The 6132-nt window shown below is 39.8% G+C and overlaps 1 protein-coding gene and 1 long non-coding RNA gene across 17 annotated transcripts in view; one reads left to right on the top strand and one right to left on the bottom strand.

Moving 5' to 3' along the window:
* LOC139980626 (uncharacterized) overlaps positions 1-6132 on the top strand; it is a 96912-nt gene that overhangs the window by 63704 nt on the left and 27076 nt on the right. The window lies entirely within an intron of this gene.
* Positions 2920-6132, bottom strand: part of LOC139980639 (uncharacterized) — a 29245-nt gene continuing 26032 nt past the window's right edge. For 15 of the 16 annotated variants that reach the window (XR_011797607.1, XR_011797608.1, XR_011797609.1 and 12 more), the window contains 3 exons: positions 4713-4911; positions 4220-4275; positions 2920-3112 (listed from right to left, as the gene is read on the bottom strand). This is a non-coding gene — a long non-coding RNA (uncharacterized lncRNA). Of the gene's footprint in view, positions 3113-4219; positions 4293-4712; positions 4912-6132 lie in introns of all 16 variants that reach the window. The other variant, XR_011797606.1, reaches the window with a different exon arrangement.

Here is a 6132-nt window from a genome sequence, read left to right as displayed (position 1 = left end):
GAGCAATACTGTGTAAGCAGTAACCAGGTCTATGTCTGCAACAACACTTCCAGTCACCAATTTTGATAAGCTTGACCAATTTGGGTGCATCTATGATTCTTGCAGGTATTATTGGTATCCCTGATCACAATCCACTTGGTCTGGCTTGCCCTACCTGCAGAAACATCATCCATAGAAGGGTTAGCGGTGAGGGCTTTTTCGTCTCTGGCTCTGAAAAGTGATGAAAACTACTTTTGTTTAGCTCAGCAGATTCCTCACAAACTGACCCACAGGACACACCCCAATGTATTCCTGAACTGTTTGGAACATGTTAAACTGATATTGCATGTCACTCCAGTGCAACTGTTAAGTTACTAAGAATAAAAGACGAGAATTGAAGGTGTTCTTTGCCAAAACTGGATCATCGGGATTTGTAAACAACAGCCTCACTGTAACAGTATTACAGCAGTCAAAAGAAAAGCTTACTGGAATGCTATCTAGATACACTGTTCACCTCAATAGCATATCCAGTCCATTTAAAGGTTTGTGCATAGGTTGTTACAATGTATTAAAGACAGTTATAAGAGAAGAGAGGTGGATAGGGGGGCATATTTCATGATAAAACATTCAAATTTGTTGCTCGGCAGAGAACAACAACGTCAAATTACCTTATTCTCCATTGGTGGCAAGCACTGTTCCTATAGTTACTACAGTAGATCTCCCATGGAAGCATCAGGATATCTCTTTCTGCTGTCAGAGTTGTTTGGGATTTGTTGTTACCTCATCTAACCAGTTGAGTCCATTGATACCACACCCATTCAAAGTATATCGCTGTGCATGCTGAGGACTTAGCACATCAACTTTCTCTGAAATTGACAAAACAACAGAAAACTAATGAGGAGTGAATAGGCTCAAACCCCCTTGATGCACATTGGCAGAAGCAGAATATGCATACCTTTGTGGATTATTTGCTAAATAAGACTCAAAACATTCTCTGTGCAAGGTATTAGCCCTCAGCAGCCACTCCACTTAGGATACAGACCTCATACAACATTGTGCTACAGCTGGTGTAGACTTGGTCTAGCGATACTAACGTAGCGCCATTATGAACCTGAGGCCTAGGCCTAAGCTAACAACATTAGGGGTATTTCATGCATTGAAACTGAGTTTTTGTCCTTAGTTAAACACCAGGTACATCCAGCTTTAGCAAAAATAACCTAAAGTATGATTACCATGTAATTTAGGTGCCCACAGATGTCAAATTTCACTGAACTTAGTCGTTCATGTCACACACACTGCAGGCTTTTTGGTCTGATTCTGAAGGATTTTGAATTTCGTGCATTTGGCACCTACTTAGCAGATTCAAGGCAGGAATCATACTACGGAAGCTTTGGTAGGTCAAGGCTTAATGACCCAATAGTTTATTGGGGAGGAAAACTGGTTAGAAATGCTCAGAAGGCTGTTCTAGTCTAATGTATGGGACACGCACATGCTCTTTGTGGTACTTTAAGGCTGTAATACTAATTTATGCGTAAAAATCACCCAAGCGTGAAATTTTCTGACGTTTGCTTGAAAACCATTTTTACACACCATAGCAACTACTTTGATCCAAAATTGGGACTTCTAGCACTTAAAATGAAAAATTTGGCATTTTTGCTTAAGGTAGCATACGCCCATTAAAAGCCCCATTGACTTACACACTAAATCACAAAAGTAATGTGGTCTCTAAGTCTAGATAGAAGTTTTCACTAGCTTAACGCTACCCATCACCGGATAGCTGACAAGTTGGCCTTTCATGGCACCATCAATTTTCCGTACCATGACCATGAAAATTTTTTGCTATCCGAGCCGGAAGTTTTCGTCACTTGTAAAAAAACCTCTTCACTCAGTGGTAAACAAATTTCCTACGCTGCTCCTTGGAAGCCTAAAGGGGTCTAAAATTGCCTCAATTGACCCAATTTTTTCACCACATGTACTTCCATTCATGCTCTTCAACATGAAAGCCACAAAAAACTAGATTATGATTGATAACAGGTCACAAAAGATGTTCTCCTGCTGCTTTTTGGCACTTTTCCTGAGGGAGAACAATCGAGCGGATTGATATAGACTCTAATAGGAGTATGCCACCTTAAGTGAGAGTTGAATTTTTTTTTTTTTTTCCAAAATGATACTTTTCATAGTCGTCACAATATAAACCACAACAGAATTATATGCAATTATCAGTTTAGGTCCATAAAGATGTATTTTCAGAGATTTCAGTATGCACGGTGCAGTGTGTAAATACACATATGAGCAATACTGTGTAAGCAGTAACCAGGTCTATGTCTGCAACAACACTTCCAGTCACCAATTTTGATAAGCTTGACCAATTTGGGTGCATCTATGATTCTTGCAGGTATTATTGGTATCCCTGATCACAATCCACTTGGTCTGCTTGCCCTACCTGCAGAAACATCATCCATAGAAGGGTTAGCGGTGAGGGCTTTTTCGTCTCTGGCTCTGAAAAGTGATGAAAACTACTTTTGTTTAGCTCAGCAGATTCCTCACAAACTGACCCACAGGACACACCCCAATGTATTCCTGAACTGTTTGGAACATGTTAAACTGATATTGCATGTCACTCCAGTGCAACTGTTAAGTTACTAAGAATAAAAGACGAGAATTGAAGGTGTTCTTTGCCAAAACTGGATCATCGGGATTTGTAAACAACAGCCTCACTGTAACAGTATTACAGCAGTCAAAAGAAAAGCTTACTGGAATGCTATCTAGATACACTGTTCACCTCAATAGCATATCCAGTCCATTTAAAGGTTTGTGCATAGGTTGTTACAATGTATTAAAGACAGTTATAGAGAAGAGAGGTGGATAGGGGGCATATTTCATGATAAAACATTTCAAATTTGTTGCTCGGCAGAGAACAACAACGTCAAATTACCTATTCTCCATTGGTGGCAAGCACTGGTTCCTATAGTTACTACAGTAGATCTCCCATGGAAGCATCAGGATATCTCTTTCTGCTGTCAGAGTTGTTTGGGATTTGTTGTTACCTCATCTAACCAGTTGAGTCCATTGATACCACACCCATTCAAAGTATATCGCTGTGCATGCTGAGGACTTAGCACATCAACTTTCTCTGAAATTGACAAAACAACAGAAAACTAATGAGGAGTGAATAGGCTCAAAACCCCCTTGATGCACATTGGCAGAAGCAGAATATGCATACCTTTGTGGATTATTTGCTAAATAAGACTCAAAACATTCTCTGTGCAAGGTATTAGCCCTCAGCAGCCACTCCACTTAGGATACAGACCTCATACAACATTGTGCTACAGCTGGTGTAGACTTGGTCTAGGATACTAACGTAGCGCCATTATGAACCTGAGGCCTAGGCCTAAGCTAACAACATTAGGGGTATTTCATGCATTGAAACTGAGTTTTTGTCCTTAGTTAAACACCAGGTACATCCAGCTTTAGCAAAAATAACCTAAAGTATGATTACCATGTAATTTAGGTGCCCACAGATGTCAAATTTCACTGAACTTAGTCGTTCATGTCACACACACCTGCAGGCTTTTTGGTCTGATTCTGAAGGATTTTGAATTTCGTGCATTTGGCACCTACTTAGCAGATTCAAGGCAGGAATCATACTACGGAAGCTTTGGTAGGTCAAGGCTTAATGACCCAATAGTTTATTGGGGAGGAAAACTGGTTAGAAATGCTCAGAAGGCTGTTCTAGTCTAATGTATGGACACGCACATGCTCTTTGTGGTACTTTAAGGCTGTAATACTAATTTATGCGTAAAAATCACCCAAGCGTGAAATTTTCTTGACGTTTGCTTGAAAACCATTTTTACACACCATAGCAACTACTTTGATCCAAAATTGGGACTTCTAGCACTTAAAATGAAAAATTTGGCATTTTTGCTTAAGTGAGAGTTGAATTTTTTTTTTTTTTCCAAAATGATACTTTTCATAGTCGTCACAATATAAACCACAACAGAATTATATGCAATTATCAGTTTAGGTCCATAAAGATGTATTTTCAGAGATTTCAGTATGCACGGTGCAGTGTGTAAATACACATATGAGCAATACTGTGTAAGCAGTAACCAGGTCTATGTCTGCAACAACACTTCCAGTCACCAATTTTGATAAGCTTGACCAATTTGGGTGCATCTATGATTCTTGCAGGTATTATTGGTATCCCTGATCACAATCCACTTGGTCTGGCTTGCCCTACCTGCAGAAACATCATCCATAGAAGGGTTAGCGGTGAGGGCTTTTTCGTCTCTGGCTCTGAAAAGTGATGAAAACTACTTTTGTTTAGCTCAGCAGATTCCTCACAAACTGACCCACAGGACACACCCCAATGTATTCCTGAACTGTTTGGAACATGTTAAACTGATATTGCATGTCACTCCAGTGCAACTGTTAAGTTACTAAGAATAAAAGACGAGAATTGAAGGTGTTCTTTGCCAAAACTGGATCATCGGGATTTGTAAACAACAGCCTCACTGTAACAGTATTACAGCAGTCAAAAGAAAAGCTTACTGGAATGCTATCTAGATACACTGTTCACCTCAATAGCATATCCAGTCCATTTAAAGGTTTGTGCATAGGTTGTTACAATGTATTAAAGACAGTTATAAGAGAAGAGAGGTGGATAGGGGGGCATATTTCATGATAAAACATTCAAATTTGTTGCTCGGCAGAGAACAACAACGTCAAATTACCTTATTCTCCATTGGTGGCAAGCACTGGTTCCTATAGTTACTACAGTAGATCTCCCATGGAAGCATCAGGATATCTCTTTCTGCTGTCAGAGTTGTTTGGGATTTGTTGTTACCTCATCTAACCAGTTGAGTCCATTGATACCACACCCATTCAAAGTATATCGCTGTGCATGCTGAGGACTTAGCACATCAACTTTCTCTGAAATTGACAAAACAACAGAAAACTAATGAGGAGTGAATAGGCTCAAAACCCCCTTGATGCACATTGGCAGAAGCAGAATATGCATACCTTTGTGGATTATTTGCTAAATAAGACTCAAAACATTCTCTGTGCAAGGTATTAGCCCTCAGCAGCCACTCCACTTAGGATACAGACCTCATACAACATTGTGCTACAGCTGGTGTAGACTTGGTCTAGGATACTAACGTAGCGCCATTATGAACCTGAGGCCTAGGCCTAAGCTAACAACATTAGGGGTATTTCATGCATTGAAACTGAGTTTTTGTCCTTAGTTAAACACCAGGTACATCCAGCTTTAGCAAAAATAACCTAAAGTATGATTACCATGTAATTTAGGTGCCCACAGATGTCAAATTTCACTGAACTTAGTCGTTCATGTCACACACACTGCAGGCTTTTTGGTCTGATTCTGAAGGATTTTGAATTTCGTGCATTTGGCACCTACTTAGCAGATTCAAGGCAGGAATCATACTACGGAAGCTTTGGTAGGTCAAGGCTTAATGACCCAATAGTTTATTGGGGAGGAAAACTGGTTAGAAATGCTCAGAAGGCTGTTCTAGTCTAATGTATGGACACGCACATGCTCTTTGTGGTACTTTAAGGCTGTAATACTAATTTATGCGTAAAAATCACCCAAGCGTGAAATTTTCTGACGTTTGCTTGAAAACCATTTTTACACACCATAGCAACTACTTTGATCCAAAATTGGGACTTCTAGCACTTAAAATGAAAAATTTGGCATTTTTGCTTAAGGTAGCATACGCCCATTAAAAGCCCCATTGACTTACACACTAAATCACAAAAGTAATGTGGTCTCTAAGTCTAGATAGAAGTTTTCACTAGCTTAACGCTACCCATCACCGGATAGCTGACAAGTTGGCCTTTCATGGCACCATCAATTTTCCGTACCATGACCATGAAAATTTTTTGCTATCCGAGCCGGAAGTTTTCGTCACTTGTAAAAAAACCTCTTCACTCAGTGGTAAACAAATTTCCTACGCTGCTCCTGGGAAGCCTAAAGGGGTCTAAAATTGCCTCAATTGACCCAATTTTTTCACCACATGTACTTCCATTCATGCTCTTCAACATGAAAGCCACAAAAAACTAGATTATGATTGATAACAGGTCACAAAAGATGTTCTCCTGCTGCTTTTTGGCACTTTTCCTGAGGGAGAACAA

Source organism: Apostichopus japonicus, chromosome 15 (assembly GCF_037975245.1).
Source record: "Apostichopus japonicus isolate 1M-3 chromosome 15, ASM3797524v1, whole genome shotgun sequence".
In the NCBI taxonomy this organism is placed as follows: Eukaryota; Metazoa; Echinodermata; class Holothuroidea; order Aspidochirotida; family Stichopodidae; genus Apostichopus; species Apostichopus japonicus.
This window is presented reverse-complemented; position numbering and strand designations above follow the sequence as displayed.